This window comes from Rhea americana, unplaced genomic scaffold, assembly GCF_003343005.1.
Source record: "Rhea americana isolate MKP2758 unplaced genomic scaffold, rheAme1 scaffold_193, whole genome shotgun sequence".
NCBI lineage: Eukaryota > Metazoa > Chordata > Aves > Rheiformes > Rheidae > Rhea > Rhea americana.
The window spans coordinates 1,641,205-1,663,945 of NW_028186072.1; the positions used below are offsets into that span (position 1 = coordinate 1,641,205).

The window sequence follows — 22,741 nt, forward strand, 5'->3', positions numbered from 1 at the left end:
TGCAATTCATTTGGCTTAGTTCTCAACAGTGACAGTCATAACACGCACATCTGGCTGCTTTACCACAAAAGCCTTTAAGACATGCAGAATCTGTACTTGATAGTAGAGGAAAAATATTTATGGAATTTGAACTCCTCCACTGCTCATCCGTATTTTAAGTGAAATAGCAACACTCCTTGATGTACAGGGCACATTACAACCACAAGAGAAACCTCCACTTCCCACAGAACACATTCATCCAAAACAAAACACACTGGTCTCTTTACAATCAGAGCCAAGAGAAGCACCTTCCCTCAGCAGCACCAGACCAATGCCAGCTGCATTAGTCAGCACAAGCATTGGCTGTGTTTCATAGGTACACCAGTCTCCGGCGTGCCACAGCTGCCACACCATCTAGGCTTTTAAGGGTTACCYGCAACACCTAAATGCTCACTCTTGCTATGTCTTCATTTTCCAAGTGCAATCCTTTTCTGAACAGCTTCCCCAACATTCCATTTCAGTCACTGTAATCCTAGAAATAAGCAATGGAAGTAGCAGCTTTGGGATTTTTTACTGCTGCATTTTCTTTTTTAAAAAAGATTCAAGATAATAGCTATTACTTAACCATTAGTGGCAAAACTCTATTGCCAAGAGCCTGCAGCAAAATCTTGATGAAATACGTGTCCTAGATGAAAGGGGTTTTATTCCACTGAAATTGGTTACGAAAGGGAAATCTCACTTAAATATTTATTCCATTGCCTTCAAAGATTCATTACTTATATGGAGGTAACTCCATGTAAATGGAAGCATGTTACCTATTGGTATACCTACCCTATACATCTATACAGGTATATATACATATACACATAGCATATGTGCACATATATGCTATCTATACATATATACCTATACGTATTAGTATACCTATCAGTGTTACTTAATTTCAATGAAAAAAGTCAAAGTACCTAATACTTTTACACTGTGAGTCCTGTGCAGTTAGTTGTACATATATGCAAAATTTCAACTTATATGCTCGTCCACATTTGCTAGTGWTGGCCTGTAGTTACACCGGTTTTGCAACAAACACTGAACAGAATCTGCTTTCACCTAAGTTGTCCTCTACAGTCCTGTGAGATAGCTCAAGAAATCCATTAGACAGTGTACATATGTCCTTAAATACCAAATTCTGAATTCAATTTCAGGACTAGTTGTAAAACCAGTTTGTTTGCAAAGATCCATTTGTGCAACTGCAATATATATAAACAGATCAAATGTTGACAGCAAAATCATAATAAATTATATACAGCTTTATATTTATATTTAACAGCTTTAGGAACACAGTCCCCTATAAACGATATTAAGATTACACTACTGAAGTCGCAAAACAGATTGTCACTGTATTAAAATCAAAGATCTATTGCCCACAAAACTAGCTCTTCCTTATTTTCCCCATTATACTATTTTAGCTAATTAATATTTAAAACTGCAATTAAAAGAAAAATCTATTCTCATGTCATGCTTTTATGGACTTAACGTTACAACTCTCTGACAGAACAAAAGATATAAAGAGCACTACCAAACAATGAGAAGTATAATTATGAGAGAGGCTGTAAACTGTATTTCTGAATTATATGCAGCAAGCTGCATGAAGCCAACATTAAGCTTTAGGAGATAACAAACCATAACACACAGAAATTAACACASTTAACATCATTTCTTCTCCCCTGTATATTTTCATATTACCTGGCTGCACAAGTGAATTGAGCTTTGGTTTGGCTGTGTATTTTTCCAGGTACATTGTTTATTTCTTTCTTAACAGGCAGGGAAAAGAGAAAGAGAAAAATCATTTGAATTTAGTAATAATTAAACAATTCAAAGGAGTGTTTGTTTCCAGGAATCCCTTCTCTGTGAATTGGTRATTCATCATTAGATCTAAGCATGAAGATTACCCATAGACAAGAGTAGTGTGCAAAGCCCCSTCCTGCACACACACATGCTCTTTTCACCCACATGCATTGCTAGGACTTTTACAGACTTCGTCTATGAGACTTTGTGCTGCAGTATCCCAAGCAGAACAGCATCTTACATACCACCTTGGGTTAACTGCTCTTTCAATAGTGTAAGTGTGACTTATTTCACTTTTTTCAAATACTAAATGTCAGAGTGGCCACACTAAGTTTCAGATTAGAAAACTCTAATCTTCCAAAAACCAAACTCCAAATCAGCCTGTTATCCAAGGAACACAGATGCTTTGTAGGGGAACAACTCTTAACATGCTCCCATCATTGGGAGCAGGTCTCTGGATCTCAAGTTGGAGTCTGTTTTCTGGGAATGCCTATCTGTAGCAGAAAAAAATCATCAAAAATATTCAAACAAACAAGAAGAAAAGGTTTTTCCTCCCCCAAACTACAGAACAGTATGCAGTTAAACTACTGTATTTTAAATAGCAAAGGTGCTTTGGATGCAACCACAAAACTGTTCTCTAGATTTTCTGAACTCTCATCATCCTATTTTGCAGTCATTGCTTCACCATGAATATGCTGCAACTTTGCCTTTACACTAATGCCATTAAAAGCCATTTACTTCCCTCTCCCTGCAACCAGTGAGCATGTTTTACCTAAATCCCATAAAATGGCATTAATAGGTAGAATACCATGCAGCTTACCACTAATATCAAATTGTTGATTGTTGTTTTGTTACATAACAAGCAAACAAACCCAGGATAACAAAGACCTCAGGGSGAGTTCTGAGGGAATCAACTGTCCTGAATTAGCCCTGCTTCTAATAACTAGATTTCATATATTCTGCCAGATTTGTATTTGCTCTGCAGAAATTCTTTCAACCTTTCACACAATTACTTTAAGTTTTGATGACTTTTGTTTTGATTAAATCCACTGCAAAAAGTCTGTGAACGAGATGGACAATCTTTTACACTTTCACAAATCTCAATAAACCTTCAAGAAAGTTGGACATATTAGTAGGTATTCCAAATGTTGGTGTTGCCAGTCCTTGGAAAGGCCACCTGAAAACAGTGCAAGTATTTCATTTCAGCCCTCAGGAGAGTAGAGAAGTCATAAAACAAGCAGAGAAATCACAAAACACAGACTGACTGCTCAAAACAGTTGTTCCAAACAGCTTACAGTCAATGAAAATAATCAAATCTGAGAAATAACGTAAATTTGAGAATTCACTAAATACTATGCAAACAACAAAAAAAGACAAAGTTTGAGAATCTGATCTGGCTTTCAGGCCAGGAAAAAAATATATACCTATCAGCCTAATTTTAATTCTTATCAAGGTTAAGAACTGTCTGATGCGGTCCTCCTAAAAAGAAGTTGCTTGAGAGTGGTAACTTCTTAGAATCATAAGGTTGGAAGGGACCTCTGGAGATCATCTAGTCCAACCTCCCTGCTCAGCAGGGTCACCTAGAGCATGTTAGACAGGGCTGCATCCAGGCRGGCCTTGAAGATCTCCAGAGARGGAGACTCCACAACCTCTCTGGGCAACCTGGTCCAGTGCTCTGTCACTCTCACAGGGAAGAAATTCCCCCTCACGGTCAGGCGGAGCTTCCTGTGCTTCAATTTCTGCCCATTGCCTCTTGTCCTGTCACACGGGRCAACTGAAAAGAGTTTGTCCCCGTCCCCTTGACACCCTCCCTTCAGGTACTTGTACACACTGATAAGATCCCCCCTCAGTCTGCTCTTCCCCAGGCTGAAGAGGCCCAGCTCTCGCAGCCGTTCCTCAGAGGGCAGATGCACCAGCCCTCTGATCATCTTTGTAGCCCTATGCTGGACTCTCCCCAGTAGCTCCATGTCTCTCTGGTACTGGGGAGCCCAGAACTGGACACAGGACTCGAGAGGAGGCCTCCCCAGGGCTGAGCAGAGGGGCAGGATCACCTCCCTCCACCTGCTGGCAACACTCTTCCCAATACACACTCCAAGATACCATTGGCCTTCCTGGCCACAAGGGCACATTGCTGGCTCATGGTCAACTTGTCATCCACCACCACTCCCAGGTCCTTCTCTGCAGAGCTGCTCTCCAGAAGGTCAGTCCCCAACCTGTACTGGTGCCYAGGGTTATTCCTCCCTAGGTGCAGGACCCTGCACTTGCCCTTGCTGAACCTCAGGAGGTTCCTCTCTGCCCAGCTCTCCAGCCTGGCCAGGTCTCTCTGAATGGCAGCACAGCCCTCAGGTGTCTCAGCCACTGCTCCCAGCTTGGTACCATCAGCAAACTTGCTGAGGAGGCACTCCCTCCCCTCATCCAGGTCATTGATGAAGAAGTTGAACAGGATGGGACCCAGTCCTGAGCCCTGGGGGACACCACTAGCCACAGGCCTCCCAACTAGACTCCACGCCACTGATGACGACCCTCTGAGCTCTGCCTTTCAGCCRGTTCTCAATCCACCTCACTGTCCACTCGTCTAACCTGCACTTCCTGAGCTTCTCTAGGAGGATGTTATGGGAGACAGTGTCAAAAGCCTTGCTGAAGTCAAGGTACACAAYRTCMACTGYTCTCCYCTCMTCYACCCAGCCAGTCATTCCATCAYAGAAGGCTSTCAGATTGGTTAAGCAGGAGTTCCCCTTGGTGAATCCATGCTGGCTACTCCTGATCACCTTCTTTTCCTCCATAGGTCTGGAGATGACATCCAGAATGAGCTGTTCCATCACCTTTCCAGGGATGGAGGTGAGGCTGACCGGCCTATAGTTCCCTGGGTCCTGCTTCTTGCCCTTCTTGAAGCCTGGAGTGACATTGGCTTTCTTCTAGTTCTTGTCCCCAGATGCTACGTTTATGTGTAATACATTTCATAGCAGCTGTTTTTTCAGTCTACCATACTGAGATCACTGACATTACACCACAGGAACACAGATCAAGTTTTTTTTTTTTTTTTTTTTTTTTTTTTTTTTTTTTTTTTTTTTTTTTTTTTTTTTTTTTTTTTTTTTTTTTTTTTCTTTTTTTTTTTTTTTTTATATTCTTTCTGAAATACAGCAAGTCTCTCTCCTTCCTTCAGGAAGATGGCATCATAACTGCTTATTTTGAGAACTCTGGTGCCATTGCAGCCCAGGATATGACTGAGGACTAGTAGATTTTCCATCAAGACTACAGAGTTAGCCCTTTATCCACAGTGAAACATTTAACTACATAGACAACCAATTGTCAGAACAGATGGTCACACCATTACAGTGAGCAAGGAAATGTAGATTTAAGTAAGGACTGTTTAACTTTCCACATCCTAATCCTCATTACTGCCCGGGATCCCTTTGCAGGGAGGGCAGAACAATTGTTTACAATATCTTACAGCAAGAGGAACAGGAAGAATAGTTTCCACTACACCTACCAACAAGGATGAATGAACAGCTCTGTAAATGCTGTTGTGACAGTGCCAGTGGTTTCAGGACAAGAAAAGGGCAGAGGCATTTGGTTTTTTTGGGCAGCACCCTCATACTGCCTTAAAGTTAGGCAAGGAGTGCAACACTCTGTGGGTCTCTGGCCATGTCTCCAAGGGAAACTCTGCATTTTCTCCTTAGCTGGGCACACTTTTACTCAAGTAACAGAAATATCACACTTTAAGGAGATCCGTTTAGTCACCTGTGCACAGCAGTGGTAAGCCAGAAGCTCCTCCTTTGAAGCCTCACAAACTAGAAGACATCCCAAGAGTTCTGTTTCTGGATAGAGATGTCACAGTGGGGGAGGAGGGGTGGTGACCACAAGCATTCTTCCTCCTCCAAAACCCCATGTCTGTCCTCTAAAAATAAATACACGAAGGAGGATCACAAGTCTGAGAACCAAGCATGTTTAAGCCTCTCTCCCTGTAGTAAAGCATTAAATATCATCTCGTCTCCTTGATCCTTTATATACAATTCTGTATTTCACTGAAGTACAACTCTACTAGCAACATATTGTGTTGGGTCTTATCTGACTTTTCAAATATGCCACTCAAMCCTTACCCATCAACTTCTCAAAGAAAACAAAAACAGAAGATGACACCAGAATGCACTTCATAGAGTTTGTGCCTATCCCTGTATGGGACACATGCAGATGAAGAAAGTGATCTCGCTTCAACACAAACAGTGGAATTCTGTTGTCTACAAATTCCTCAGAAAATGGCAATGTATTAGGACAATCTTGGCACTTATACAGCATCATACACTGGTGAGAGGAATAAGCCACAGGGCATAAGAGCAGCTGTAACTGCTAGATAAACTGAGGGAAAGAGTAATCTACTTCAAAGTGCCTAGAAAGCACTTGTCATACTGGGTTATGGCAACTGCTGAGGTGGAAGGGCACTGATTCCCCTGTAGGCTGCCAAATAAATCCACATCTGGGGCTCAATTAGATAATTGGACAGGAAAAAACAGCTGAACTGAAGGCAGAGTTAATTAACCTTTAAAAGTAATTAATGAAGTCTATTATTCAACTAATTCCTCATATGAACCAGTGTATTCACACTCCTCAGGAACAGTCACTTTGCTGAAGAAACACGTTTATCTACTCTGTTCACAAGTTGTCCAAATTGTACAAGTCACTGACAGTGAGTCATTTGTTGACTAACAATGAACAAACAATCTCAAAACACTAAAGTAATTGTATTAATGAAAACAAAATACTCATTTTTAAATGCATTTGAGTTTTCTCAAATGTAGATATTTCTATTGGTGACATGTAACAAAGTCCCTAAATGGGAAGTGCCAGTTTATTTCTTGAACATTGAACTAATGTTGAGTCTATGACTGGGTTTTCTGTCACTTAGATTTAAAAAACAGTTCCACATAATTTTAAATTCTGTTAACTAAGCAAACTAACCAGTACAAACAAATGCCTACATACTAAGAGGCTGTCCTCTAAGACACAAACTTCTTACATGACTACTTCAAAATGTAAGATGGAAAAATAACACGTATTTTCCCCTTGCAGGTAAGATCAGCACTGGGAGAAAAAACAAACAAACACCATGATCACCACCAAACCACAACACTTTTCTCACCACAAGCTCACTTTACCAAGCTCTGTTCTCTACCTAGGAACTACAGACCAGGGCATAGTCCACCTGGTAGGTCGTTCTACTCACTGAGAAAATAGAGTAGCAGAGATTAGTAAGAAAACACTACACTTCTTTGGCAACATCAGTTCAAAAAGAAGTAGTTCTTTGCAATGAGCTGCAAGCATGTTTTCTATTGCACACTATGACAGTGTTCTACAAATTTATTCAAACAATAGTATATTAAATAAGTTTAAAAATTGAATACTAAGTAGTAAAACATAAGTTAATTTCTAGCTGATTTACCAAATCCTTTACCCTACAAAAGCAGAACATGAAGATGAGCAGTGTTTAACATCTAGCTCTAACATCCCTTGAAGTCTCACTGGTATCATGGAAAAAGGACTCATCATTCCATAATGCTACACTGCAGCTACAAGGCACAATTCCCTCATTTTAGACCAGCAGGTTGAGAGTTCTCTTTTCCTCAGAGTAAGGTTCTTGGAACATATCAATCAAATCCAGAGTCTTTAAAGTTTCAAAGTTGCTGTATGCACATACTAACTTACTGCAAGCCCACATAATGGTGCAATACTTGCTTGAATTTATTACAACCAAACTTCTGGAAGCCTGCATTCTTTGTGGGAGGTAGATGTTTTCAATATCCACCTAGTACAGCACGTTCCTTATCTTCTGAAATTAATTCCAGTATCTACTGCTTACTATGCAAGAGTTTATATTTAATTCTTATTTTATAAGTGTTTGGATCGATTTAAAGATTCCAGACTCCCCCGAAAAGTACTAATTACAGCCTTAAAGGCAGAGATGGTCCCAGTAAGTGAAATATAATGTAATTAAGTGCTTTTTCTCTACTTAACTGTATTGTAACTCTAGAGTTCTGCTAAGAAGAAAATAACCAGCAAGAAATACCATCTGGTCAGCCATCTAAAGACCTAGACCCATTTACAAAGGGAAAACCTATATAGCTTCTCCCATACAATGGCAGTAAAAAGTTGGCATGCTATCTTTGAACACAAACATGCTTCCCATTCACAGCGGTCAGCAGTCACATAGGAACTCAGAGCCAAACTGCTGGGAGGCAGTGAGCTTCTTCCTGCCAGCACTCATTGCTAAGCACCAGCAACAGACCACAAGCTAATGATGTACACACAGCACCTGCTTGTAAAGTTACCACTTTACCCAAGTGCTAGTATACAAGCACTCTTATATGGATCAGCTGCACTAGGGCTATGATCCTGTTATTATCAGTACTAACACTGGCAGGCTGAAGTAATCACTAGCATGGTTAAGGGGAATATCAGGCTCTCAGCATTATTCCACCATTCAAGCCTGTGAACATACTCATCTATAAAACCTCCAATCCTTACAAAACATGACATTCAAAGTATCCAAGAGGGAAAACAATGATGATAAATCATTTGTACCACACAACTGTGACCTCTATTCTTCATTGCCTCCCTTTGTGTCACCATAAACATGGTGAAAGTATGGGAGAAGACTCTTTTATTAACTACAAATGTTTTCAGCCCTTATGGTGACAAAGATGGAAAAAGGCCCAATGCTCCCTCCTACTTCCACTGTTCATCCCATACAAACCAGATACCTCTGTCTCTCAAATCAGAACCAGCTCTGGATGAACACTAAGCTGCTAAATAGAGGCAAGCTGTTTTCTTTTCAAACTCATCTACCATGTATATTTAAAAACCTAACTGACCTCCTCCATGAGGGTCTCTGGAAGGATTGACTACACAGTGCTGTCACCATGTTTGTGTGCGCACAACAACACTCCTGAAGCCCAGCAGTGTTCTTACAAGCACCACTACAATGTCACTGGAGCAAGGGAAGCTATGAATCTGCAGCCCAGTGGAGGCTGTGTCCTACAAAGTAGCACCATGCAGCACATCTGATACAAGGGACACTGCATTGTATTCATTTCTTCTATACCCTTTAACTGCCTTCACCCAGAGAAATGAGAGCATTAAAAACCAAAAAAACAATTAAAACAAATGCACGTTGCCCAGTTGCTATTGTATTTGGCTATGGAAAAGTAACCAAAAAGCTATCTCAAACAGAAATTCACCATCTACTGAATACTTCAGTATGAAATATCTATACATACACATACAGTTACAAGGGCTATAAAAGAGTAAACCACTAAAACTTGATGCTTTTCTTCTAGGACTACTGAAAAAATCCCTTCTAAAAAGCTAGCTCTTGTAAATTATTAAATGGGAACATATCTATTACCTTCCCTTTCTCAGAAAACAGATGGAGTAACAACTAGTCTCCTTTACGTAACCAYATGCATCAAAATGTAATGTAAGTTGCATGTAACAGAAACCTCCAAAATACAAGTACAGTAGAGAGGGCAAATAGATACTTCAAAGTATGATCCCTATGATTTTTGGTGGCTTTATTTTAGATTAGGTTAATTCACTTTTCCTTCTGAAAATTATAGTAAGAATAATATTGCTAGAAGATGTCATCTGAATGATCCAATTTAGATATTTAGCAAAGAGCTGGCTTGTCTTTTTAAGTTTTTCTTTAAAAGCACATAAGCTAGCATTATTACTGATGACAAGCATAATACAGAAATAATTTAACATCCCTCTCCCTGTAGTATTTACTCTATGCCCACTTAGAGGCTTAAACTAATTACTATTTTCCATCCATCAATGACTAATTGAACAAAATCAGATATTATAAACAAAGTTATTCAAGATGTCTTCCTTCTTTGTATCCTTCTATTTGATAAGACTATCTTTCTCATTCAGTGCTGTTTGATCCGAACTTTACACATAATTTGCATATATGTTACATTATTTAAGTGCTACTGGAAAACCAGAAACTCTTTTCCATGGAAAACTGTATGCATGGGAAAATGATGTGCAAATGAAGAAATCAGGACTACTTTTAAAATCAAATGCTTGTAATAAATTTAAAAAGACATAAGTACCGTTTCCCCATGTCATAAGTAGCAATAACTCCTACAAACCCACATGTTTTTCATGGAGAAATGTACTTTTACATCAGTACAAAAATAAGTTTTCCTATGAAGCATTCTTTAGTATACATAATTTTTCATATTAATAATACTCAAATATGATATGTAGCTTGCCAATCATGAAATATAAAGCATACATGTTTTTATATAAACACTTCCAGAAATGTATGAGCTCTTCCTATAGTAAATCCAAACCCAAACATCCTTACCTTTTTCTGGACTTAAATTTTTATATACTTCAAGGTCTGCCATTAAATTCGTGACTATTAAGCATTATTAGCAAGAATAATGGAAATCCTCCATGCAGGTAAGTCTTAATTTAATCTTCATGTCTCCAGAGATAAAACACTTGGAAAGCAATCCTTAAAAGTGCAGGAGAACATCGCCAAAGGTGTTCTTTACGAGGAAGGATTAGATCTTTGTTATCCATAAAATGCAAGACAGGAAAATACAAATCCAGAGATAACACTAGACAACTTTCTTCAAAAGTGAAAAGCTGGAAGCATCTGCTCTGTGCCGCTGCTGTTGTAGGAATGCAGAAGCAGCRACTACTTTGGGTATGAGACATACATGCATACTGAAGCAATTAAAACGCTCCAGGCAGTAAGTGTGCCTAATGCCTGTGAAGAACAGCTCTTTAGGCAAGCACAAGGAAATGTCTCTCACACCTAGGGCGGTCAGTCAGAAACTGATTACCATACTTCAGTTAAAGAAAGGGTGAGTGACGCAGGCTGAATGCAGAAGAGACAAAGAAAACACCCTCACTCCAGGATAACTCCCAGCATCTGCAGCTACAGGATTCTGTGAAGTGGAAGGAGAGCGCCTCTGTGGACTGCGCTCATTTTTTCCCTCTGGTTTTGTGTTTAGCTGAACATTTTAAAAGTTGAATTCACTTCTCATACATTCAAAGTAATGCATCACTGAAAGGCTGTAGTATTTCTGTGAGTCAAACTTGCCTGTCCCATCATCTCCTCCTGTCTCTTTCACTAACTTGAGCTGGAACACCAAGTTTTCACATTCTGCAGAATCAGGCTAGTTAGAGTGCAACACATGCAAAGGGTTTAGTCTGTGCATCACCAAACATTTAATTTTGCAAGAACAAGCAGTATCCTGTGAGATACTGAGCACTGACTCTCCTGGTAGCTATAAGAAAATTATTATGCTACTGGCTAAATTCTGTGCTTATTTAAGCCAACTCAATGCTACTGAAATCAGTCAGCATGGCACGATGGGCAGAAATACTCAGACTTACATAAATTGCACTACTTAACGATGAAGCCCAAGGGGACACAGTGCTGGCAAGCACTGCAAGAATGAAGCAGCCTCCATCTCTAATGCTTCACATCTTTGATTTACTGCATTTTCAAATTGTTTCACTACTCAACTGGCTTTTATACAACAGCTTGTACATCAGTGCACCAGAGGAATTCCCAGTTGTATTCTCGTCTCTCTGCAACACTGTCACAGCATCATAACAAAGGGCAGAACTTGCCCAGTGCATGCTAGCATGTAAAGCCACACGATAATCAGTGCGGCTGGAGAAAAAGCACAGTTTTACATGCTTGTAGAACTTAGATGGGAGACAAAATACAAGTGGATTTAACATATATTTTAGTCATTTTGAGGAATCATTATTTCTTAGCTATTGCTAACACAAATAGAAAGGTTTTCTACGGTCAACATGTCATGCTAGACTGCTGCACAGTGGAAGATATACACTGACAATATCCAGCAACCACAAAAATCAAGCTATAAAAATGAACAAACCCACTGTAGGATCATTCCTAGGTGAACTCAGATTTTGTTCTCAGTGGCTTCTAACACCACTTTCAGCTGAGGATGCCAGCATTCCTTAGAAGTCATGCTCTACAAAGAGGTGTCATTCATTTGCAGTTTTAATGAGGGAAAGGGAATAGCTACATGACTATCTCACCATCAGTATCAATTTGGAGCTCTTGGCTCCCTGTCCACTGTGGTAACCATGAGATAATTCTCCTTTTGCACAATAAATATGCACCCACACTACAAGTCCTCCATAAATAATACTTTCCTGAGCTTAAAATGGTGGCCTCACAAAAGTTCGGAAGACGACATATAAAAAACTATTACTTGATATTGTTCAACAGCTTCCAGAAGCTGCCAGGGGAAATACTGGAGATTTTTCACCAGATAGCCAGAAGAATGGAGGAAAAGTCCTAGCCTGCTTTTAAAACTCAACTTCTCTGATAAAAAACAAAACAAAGAACACACACCAAAGAAAAAAAAATAAAAATTGAATTGCCCATTTATTTCCCCCCTCAAAATAATAGTAAAAGCCTCATAGCATGCAGTTTTCTGGGAGAGTTTCAGGGAAGTTTTATGATGCACACCACGAACAAACAAAATCATACCTCAGTTCACAAGATTACTTATACTGGATGGAGACATCACTCTGAAGCTATCAAATGTAACTTGAACATATTTACATTCAAATGAGTATGTTATATTTGCAAGTAAAAGAAAAATGAAACAAACTATCAGCATTCTATAGTTTATCCTTGATATATCAGACTGCACTGGGTTAATACGTTATTAAATTCTAACTGTGTTCCTTACCTATCATTCCATTATTCATGATAGGAGCTACACACAAGCATCTTCTAACATGCTCTGGAAGAATGCGTGTGAAATCATGAATTGATACATTACTCAATACTTTGTCAAAAAAACCAAAACAATTTTAAAATTGTTCCCACTAATTTTTAAAACAGAAATACTTAAAAGCTGTACTGCTTTAAAAACTAGAAAATGCTGTATGTGTTAGCCAGAACATTATAGCAAATAAATGAAGACTTCTAAATAATTCAGGAGAAATATGCCAAACAGTATGAAAAATACTTGTAGGTTTACTCAACTTCAAAAAAGTTACCATGACAGTTCTTCCCTGACAAGCCAGGTTTTACATCCATCAGTCACAATAAAACCTGAAACTGGTGTGTCCTTGAAGACTCATTAGATTAAAGCTTGATTAGAGCTTTCTGGAAAAGGAAAAGTCAAAAGCAGCTAGCTCACTTTATACCATCTGACACCATAGTTATATCTTACTTTAAGTACAGGCTTTCCAGTCTGCTTTGTTTCCACGTACACATCCACTGTTCTAACAGAATCAAATACTATTGCTAGGAATATTCCACAGAGCCAGAGCACGTAAAGATCTACCAAAATYGCATAAATCTGATGGCAAAAAGCACATTTTCAGAACATATTTGTTAAACATCAATGATCATTTTAAGACAGCTGTCCATATTCTCAACAGCCAACACTGCTTTGTACGCATCAGTCATGCATGATAAGATTTGGCAGGAAAGGTAACATCTTATTAAACTCACTGGTATGCCTCTTTTTCCTAACTACACTTTCTGCCACATAAGCCTTTCCTTGCACGACCTTCAACGGCTTGCATGCCCAAAGGTTTGCTCTTTCAACTTTTTTCAGCTGATCTCCTAAAAGATATTAACCCTCCTCCAAGTCTTATCTCACTCATAGCTTTTGACAATTCCAGCTACAAAAGCATCATTCACTCAAAATCCATCTCCCTAGACTAATGTCATTCTGAAATTTTCTTCCTTTGTTGTTCAAAAAATTTCCAATATTAAACCACCAGAATTATTTTGAGAGAGAAGGCAGTAAGTAAATCAAAGTACAAAGCAGATAGTGCCTGAGTAACGTACCTGGCATTTCATTAAAAAGAATGGGATTTAAAGCTTTCTTGTAATATCTGCAAACTCTCGATGCTTCTCTTCTACAGACAGTTACCAATGTTTCTCTTTAAAATACGCTGTAGTTCAGCTCAGAGTCTTTAGCTGAGATATAGGTAACATTGCAACTGCTGCAGACTGTACTGTGCAGAAAATCATGCCATAGGGCCAGAATGGCTTGTCTCAATATAACTAAAGTTCATCTTGCTCTTCAGAACTTTTACACTAGACAGCTGAAATGAAGGGACTCAACACTGGAAGTGGTGTTCTACGTAAGCACTCCCAGCTCATCCTTGCAAAGGAGAAGGACCTGGGTCAAGCCCACAGAAAGACAGCCAGCAGATATTACTGCAGCAAAATGGATGACTAACAGAACAGAACAAGATAGCAACAGGAATCACTACACTTAGGCTTCTCCAGTGCTCTAGACAGCTCAAGTCTGTTAGACTACAGAGACAGCTGAAAACTACTTTGAAAAGAAAGGCAAATGCCCATATGCCATCATACACACACTGTAGCAAGTTCTGCCTTTATAAATCAAAGTAGTAATTCCAAGGTAAAAATCCTGCCTCTTACTTCTTGTTATACACTGGTCAGGATGCAGAGACCCCAGACAGGGCTATATGTGCAATGTGATTCCATCCCCATCTGCTTACAAAGAGACATATTACCAGAGCCACCAGCTGAACAGCTGCTCATTCCAGAGGGCAGAGTAGCCAGTCTCCACCAGAGAACCAGGCAGCCCTGCCCACGCTCTGAAGCCTCCAGGAGATTTCCTTCCCACCTCACAGCTTTGCAGCATCTGAATCTGCCCACACTTTGGGGCAGTTGCCAGACTCATATTCATGACTGAAGAACACTTACTTTTATTGCCATAAGTGTTAGCCTTTGCCAAGACATCAGAAATGTAACTGTAACACAATCTCCTTATTAAAAGTTTGCTGGCAGTGAACAAATACTCAAAAGATGGAAGGGGGAAAATACTCAGTATTAGACTAGTATTAGAGTAGTAGACTGAGTAAAGTCTGATATAGTTACTTAAGACATATCCCATGCATGAAGTTTCCTTCTTCCACCTGAAAATTCAGTTAGTGATATAAAGACTTCTAAAAGGCAGTTACATATTTGATGAAGCACAGAGAAAGTTTTTAAATACATTTTAGTCACATTGATTATCTATGTAATTTAAAGTAATTTCCTTAATGCCTTTTTTCCTTATATCTTTTTAGTTATGTTTGGTATCTCAGAGAAAGAATGAATGACCTCTAGGTATCTCTCTACATAATAAGGCAGTAATTGGTATTTTGTTTTATATTTTGATTAACTTTTCCTGCTCTGCCACACATCTTTGTGTCTAAAGTTGCAGTTGAGCATTGAGAGACAACTGTATTCTGTAGCCTATATCCAGCAACTTTGGYACCTTAGCCTTAAGCACAGGGCTTGCATGGATGTTCTGCAGACCAATTATATAGTACTGCTCATCAGGGGAAAAAAGAACTAAACAAACAAAACCTAACATATATGTGCAATTCTGTAAGGACTTAATATTGTTACCCCCAAACTCTTGTACTCTAATAACTAAATCAGGCCATTTTACTGGATAAGAAACATAATGAGCATTTCTATAAATACAGCCTGTAATGCATTTTCTAGTCCCATTCATTGAACACAAGTTCAAGACCACTGAAGCAGAAAATCCTACAAGAACTTGCACTAAAGCTCAGCTTCTCAAACTGGAAAGAATGAAAAAAAAAGCATTAATAAAACATGTCATAAGCAATTTCTCATGAAGCTGTTGAAGACTGGTTGTGTAACAGCAGTAGGTGCTAGGTGCACAATTGGTAAGAGTGGTACAGAACTGCATCCATTACATTTGGAAAATCTTTGAGATTATTTCTCAAAATAAGCAATTGCTTTGGACTAAAAATCTCTCCCCCTCCCTCAACTCCTGATGTATTTAAGTACATAATTTGGAAGAACTTTTTGAAGTATGAGCTGGATATTCCTGAGACAAAAGACTAAGAGCACTGGCAAGAACCACACATCATCCAGGCCAGCATTCAGCAGTTTCCCCTGCAGGTTTGCTTGTGGCTGGTACAGACAACTCACTAAAGTATCAGATAACAAAATAATAATTGAAAATTATTCTTTGTTCAGTTCCAGCATGAGCTGGATGACTGAGTGGCCTATCTCAAAGAGCATTCAATTCGAAGGCCTGGATCTAACGGAAGTATCTATATTTAGGGCAGCACTGAGGCAAAGCTGCATTTCAGAATGAAGGTCCTGTCCTTGCTGCATTCATTTTCCCAGGGAAAGAAGAAAGCATTATCAACACAATATTCTCCATTCATTACTTCAGTAAGACACTAAAAGGCAGACATTTAAAGCCACTGATGTGCATAACATGTTCTTAATACCTTTCTACTTACAAACTTGGCCTTTGGTTCAGTACGTCTAGTCATACTCTTTCAAAGGTGAGGTAATCAAGCAGTCAAACCTCTTCCATTTATTATAGTTTGAACGTGATAAGTTCCTATGAAATGATTTTCCCTTCTATAGTTCTCATTCTAGATGTCAATACACTGTAATTACCCATTTCCAATGGAACGAGTTTGCTTTAATCAGATTACACTATGAATTGGCAGTTTATTGGTAGTTAGCAAATAAAAGATGAGTTGCAGGTACAGCTCTGTTCCCATTCCAGCATAAGAGCAAGTGGTTCTGCCTAAATTCCTTTCATGCCCTGCCCTATAACATCACTAGGGGTGGCAATTAGATGGCCTACATCATCCATCTTATCTACCTCCCTTGCAACCATCAAGTTCAGAAAAATCCTTTGTTTTCCCCAGATACTGCCAGTTTCTATCCATGTTTTCATTTTTTTTTTAAACTCACTGCCCTTCCTCAAAATATCCTCTCCCCAAATATATAAACACACACAGCGCTAGTATTTTTCTATACATGCCAAATAGCTTCCAACATGAAGTTGAGCCCTGTTTTCCCCTCCTCAGGGGATTCAAAAGTCAGAATTTATCAAATAAGTACTGTCTTATCAGGCACATCCTTAGTTATTTTCAATGACTCTGAAAACAAATGTCAAGAAAGAGCAGAATGGAGAAAAAATAGTATAACAAATATAATACTGTAGAAGTATGAAGAAAAGATGTAAAAGTTACCAACCAAATAGGAACAAGCAACTAAGGAAAGTGTCCTTCTTTTTGTCTACGTAATACAAAAATTAGGGACATCCAATGACAGTATCAGGTAGAAGGCTTACAACAATGAAAGTAAGTTGTGAAGCTGACTCTCACATAAGGTCAAAAGTATAAACAAATTAAAAAAACCACCACTCTTATCAAATGAAAAGTTAATAAATTCAGTGATCTGTATGCAGCTTCTGGCTGGGGAAGCACTTAAGTTGCTGACTAGCAGATGCTGGAAGGGTATGTCACAGAAAGGATTATTGTTAGGTACACACCTTTCTCCCTCCTGTATACTTTTAGCCCCAAACATCTGCTAACAAAGTAGACAGATGTTTGGTCTGACAACATAGCCATTCCTACATTGCTACTGCCAGCAAACAAACAAAATAGAATTCACTTTTATAATATGAAAAGCCTGAAAAAAAGTAAATAAATCTTCTTTCAAGCCTAGAGGTATGATGTACTTTGTATTTTGGCACTGTCTGTAGCAGGAAGAAAAAGAAAGTAGGTTCATCAAGTCCCGAGGGCTATTCTGAACATTATAATTGCTCATCTACTCTAGAGAAACTGCTAAAATAGCTTAAACCCAGATCTGTCTTCAATTTGTTCTTCTCTGTGTGCACACAGTACTGTATCTTGCTGTTATTGAAGAAAACTGACATATTTGCTTCTAGGCAGATAAGACTCCCTAGAGTACAAAACACAGGAGCAACCTCCACTTCTGTGACCAGAAATTTCAGACATAAGCAGATAAGAATTTTAATATCCTGCAAATGCAGCTCTTAGCAGCTTTTCCTAGTAAAATTAGAAAATAATGAGAAATCCTTAGACAATTTTGATGTGCATAGTACTTAAGCATAACATGTATGAATGTTCAGTCATTATTTAAACATAGCCTGCTACACCCCTGTGGAAAGGCACATAGTTGTGTGCCAATACTTGTTCTTGCTCAGCAACGTATACATCTCGAAGCACCAGTAAAATATGGCAGAAAGCAGTCTGATCTGAATGAGTTCAGCAGCATTTTGGAGAATGAAACAGAAATATTCGGCTGTTTGTATTTGCTGTTTACTGTATATGAATTGAGTTGGGACTGCCTAGGTTGTCTTCTAGCTTCATGTTCACATTTCTCAGCGTATTACTTGCTACTAATTACATCTGCAACTTTAGAGCAAGAGCACAGACGGGACACTTTAACAGTGTCTCAAAACTTACTGACCTCCACCTCAAAACAGTTAGTTTTTTCCTGCCTATTTATGTACTTCTGCGCATATTCTATCTATTTACTCTTGTGCCAGTCTTCCATATCAGTTGCAATAAGCCTTTTCCCTCCCTTTACAATGGCATTTTAAGCAGCAGTCATATCCCTCTTAAGAGTCATCTGGTCTCCTCTCACACGATACTCTAGCCTCCTTGTCACTTTTGTAGTCTTTCTCTGCATGTTTCTGAGTTCCCCTTCCTTGAATACAGCTGTCCAGAACTGCATCAGATTGGATTCTACGTAATAGTACAAACACCTTCCTCATACTACACAACACTCAAAGATGGCATTTGCCTCCAACTATTGTATCATCCAAGCAAGGCACTGTCCTCCTGTCACCATATCTTATGTACTTTGTCTTTTACCTTTTCCTTGCTTCCAGCTGATAGCCTCCACACTGGAGCAGAAGTCTTCCCTGACAGTCTTCCAAATGAGGTTCTTTGACATTCATATACGTGCAGGCACCACACACTGTGACAGTTCATACATGCAGTGCTGGCATCTCATTTGGATGTTTTTCAGGTTTCTAATAAAATGAGATGTCTAAATTGCTCCCAATAAACAGTTTCAGCATCCTCATTTATAAAGTCTGAACAAGCTTCCTATGTTCAAATATCTCAGCTAGAAGTGAGTAAATGCCACATATTCAAGTTCTTAAAGCAATGCAAGTCTTACAAAGATATGAAGGGCTTTTTGCATTGCTTAAAGAACACAGATAAGCAGCAAATGCTGTATTTTATGTCTCTGCAGCCCTGAATTTCTAGTCCTGAAGTCTCTAGGGAGAGAGGTAATTCGATGCTTTTTAAATAGTGGGATTCAGTGGGATATTTTTACCTGGCCAGTTTGCATCTGAGGTGCAACAGATCTTCCAGATTACAGGAAATAAAAATAGTATTATAATGAGAAAATTCCAGACATGCCCTAAACAACTGAGTTAATCCACCGCTCTGAATAAAGTGTAGAGAATATGAGCAAGACTGAATTAAAGTGACATCCTACCAATAGCACTTTTGACACTGAAGCCTTTCTTTTTAGAGGAATAGACGCCAAAAGATAAAATTGGAAACTGACAGAGAATTAAACAATTTTGGAAATGTAGCTAGACTGTAGTGGTTATCATATTTGCTTTAYGTGCTGAAGCTCCTAGGTTCAAGCCCCAGYGGAACCAGCACCAGGAAATCTTTGGGAGATTGGACTAGATGATCTCCAGAGGTCCCTTCCAACCTTACTGATTCTGTGAAGGTTGATATTTATGCCAATTATGTTCCTCTCTGGACTTCTTTCAGAAGTAACCAATCCTAATATGATAAGCATGAAAACAGACTTTCAGAACCACCGAGACAAAATCAGCTATTTGTTAAATACGTTTTGTTTTCTTTAAGTGTTAACAGAATATTAGCATTCATAAATACGCATAAATAAGCTGATCAGCAGTTCTTTGAGCTTTCTCCCTGAACAGCCAAGCTCTCAATGTCAGCATATGAAATTAACAGTAATAACTTAAAAAGTCACCAAAGCACTGTTTAAACTAGAATAGATAGTAGAGCTGGGTACATACAACCCAAATGCTGAAATGTCAGCAAATTACATAGGGTTAGATCACAGTACTGTACCTGCTAGCAAGCCCTTTCCCAAGAATAGTTCACTTTAGATTTTCTTTCCTAGTTTCCCAGTGGCATAGTTAGGATTACTTGCCTAGAAGCCAAGTCAAGAGGTCTAATAAAGAGAATCAGAAGCATTTTGGGGGGGGATTTTAAACAAGTAGAGTTTCCTTACTCCTGCCAGGGCAAGTAGGGCCTCAGGTAGGTCCCTGTTCGGTTGTTCAGTATTCATTTAGCCATGTAAAGCCCAAAGTTCAGTCCCATTTGGTCTCTGAACAGAGGAGGGGAGAACAGGCCAAAAGGGAACAAATGCCCAACCCACTCATTCCCATTTATCCCACCTGTGCATCACCACTGCCACTTGTCTGGAGCTATAGGAAAAAAAGGTTCCAAAGCTATACCAACAAAAAGGCAACCCCTAAAAAGCTCTGCCTTCCCTTTTATCCATATCAGCTCAGTCCCATGGTAAGACAATTTCTTTCAGAAGTTTCAGGAGCAGCATGCTAACTCTTGGCAACATACACATCTTTTCATATCCTGGCAATGGGAACTGCCACCTGTCTTTGTTACTGCCCAAAAGGAACTTTAGCTCCCTCTCTGTAAAGAAACAGAGAGGAAGTAACTAACTGCAGTGTCTTGCTTAGGCTGAGGAGACAGAACACCAGAGGATTTGGCGGGGGTGGGGAGGATGGGAGGGAACAGGCACAAAGAGATTAATCCTCTCTGGTCACGAATGAAAAACAAATTAGGCCACAAAATCTTTCAAGTTTAGGATTCCTGCTAATTATGTTTTGTACTTTAATAGATTATCACTTTGCAGACCAATCTTTTAAGTTCATGCATTACTGGCTTCATGCTAATGGACCGTGATCTATTGTTCTCTCTATTAGAAACAAAGATATTTTCCTGCTGTACTACAAAATACCACCTTCAAGGCACAGAGGATGGACCAGACCTTTCTCTCCCTTGATCTAGAACAGCAAGACTGAAAATAAACATCCAAAATATAACTGCTCCAGTTAAACACTCATGTTAGGGAGCTAACTGCTGATCATTGCCTGGATAGAACTGCAATAGACAGACATTTATCAAAACACTGCAAGTGTTCAGACTCAGTGAAGTATGAGTTCACCTGCATAAAAACACCTCGGAGACAACTCTCTCCTTCCACAAGTCAGAGGTAATTCAGAAAGAAAGTGATCTCACTGAAATCAGCGACCTGAAAAATCATAGTAGTAAATACATTTTTCCTCAGTTTGCCTCTGCTCATAGGTGGAGTTCTTCTTGGCCATAGGGCAGCAAACCTCTGTTTTTTGGTTTTCTATCTATAGTACTGGTGAGCATTTCAACAGCAGCAAAGAAATCAGCCTAGATTGACCTGGAACAGAGTGGATGCAACCACTGCTGATGGACTGCTTTATATCACCCTTCTCCCACTCCTCCAATTCTGTAAGAGAAGTAGTCTTTCACCCATACAGCAYTCCAGCTGTATTGCATCAATTGCTGGGGAGAAAGAACTAGCTGCTATTTCACTTGAGAAACAGAACAGTTTTTTGGAGACAGATTTGTAAAATTCATCCAAGTTCAGCCACTTTTTCACTGAAACCCTGTAATTCCTGTGTTCAGTCAGAGCTAAGTTTTACCTTCTATATTCCAGTTATATTTGCTGCTTAAATTGCAAGTCTTCATGCAGTGGGGATTGCATCCTTCACTAAATTTTTGCAGCGGTAAACTCACCCTTACTATTCAACACAGCATCTGGTATTACTGCCTACAGTGTACTCTTCAGAAAACAATCACATACACTAACTGAAATCCACTGATGGATATTTTAATACAATGTAAGTAAATCTAAGATAAGTAATAGCATGAGATACACAATTGACTAGATTCTTCACATAAAAATTAAGGTAAAACAAAAACAAGTATGTCTGATGCCTCCACAGTCCAGTTATTTTATTATTAGGGCTCTTCAAAACTGCATCATAGTGCTGATTCATTAATCAAGGTAAAGTCAGGCTCACACATCAAATTTACACATTCCTAGCTCTGTTGTGATTATTCCAGGAAATACCTTCATAAAAACTGAGCAAACCTTCCCAGTAATGCCTGCCACAGGTGTAACATACAGGTGAAGGAACATGACGACACAGCTGTCAGGCAGACTGGAAAGCTATTGGTATTCTTCTTTCCCTTTTCTAGGGAAAGAGGAAGCCACAACAGAAAACACAACATGTGAAACAGGTCATCTCTGGATAGAGTTTTGTTAGGAAGATGCACAAGTTGACAAATGATTTATCCTCTCACTAAACCTTTAGCTTCATCAGTGATGACATAACCATAGTGATCAAAACACGGATACACTTGGTTTACAATGGTTCTGTGAGTTGCAAACTTCTCTGGCTTCCTAAAAAACACTGCTTTTGAAACAAAGGTGTGTTTCAATCTTTAGTTTATAGGCATCCTATCCTGCTGTTGGTAATAGCACCACAACTCTGTCCTAATGTGAGAGTTTCTCATCACTGACTTTAAAGGGAATAAGGAGTATAAGGTCTGGGCCTTAGAAAAACCACTCTGGGAGTAGGACAGCTATTCCTGCACATTACCACCTGCAGGCGCTCTGCCAGGCACAAGGCGAGACCTGAGACTCCCTGACCCCAGCAGCCTTTGCCAACACTAAGGGGCCTAAAGCCACCTGCAAAGAGAAACACGTGCGGGTAAGGTACACTCGCCTGTCAACAGATACAGCGAGTTTAAGAATATAAAAGAGAGGTCCTGAAAAATAAAGTACTTTACATCAAAATGCCTTTGGTGTGTTCTCCCGGCTTCACTGCGGGGAGAATCCTTCGACCACGAAGGTCYGAGCTGTGTCATCGGCGCGGGCGGGAGCCGGCGTGGCAGGCAGGGTCCGCTGTGATACTTGTTTGCCCCAACGGCCGCCTTGGTCCCCCTCACGACC

At 39.4% G+C, this 22,741-nt stretch overlaps 1 protein-coding gene across 1 annotated transcript in view; it reads right to left on the minus strand.

The window, feature by feature from the left end:
• Window positions 1-22,741, minus strand: part of PLCH1 (phospholipase C eta 1) — a 95,338-nt gene that overhangs the window by 55,765 nt on the left and 16,832 nt on the right. The gene's annotated exons all lie outside the window — the stretch shown is intronic.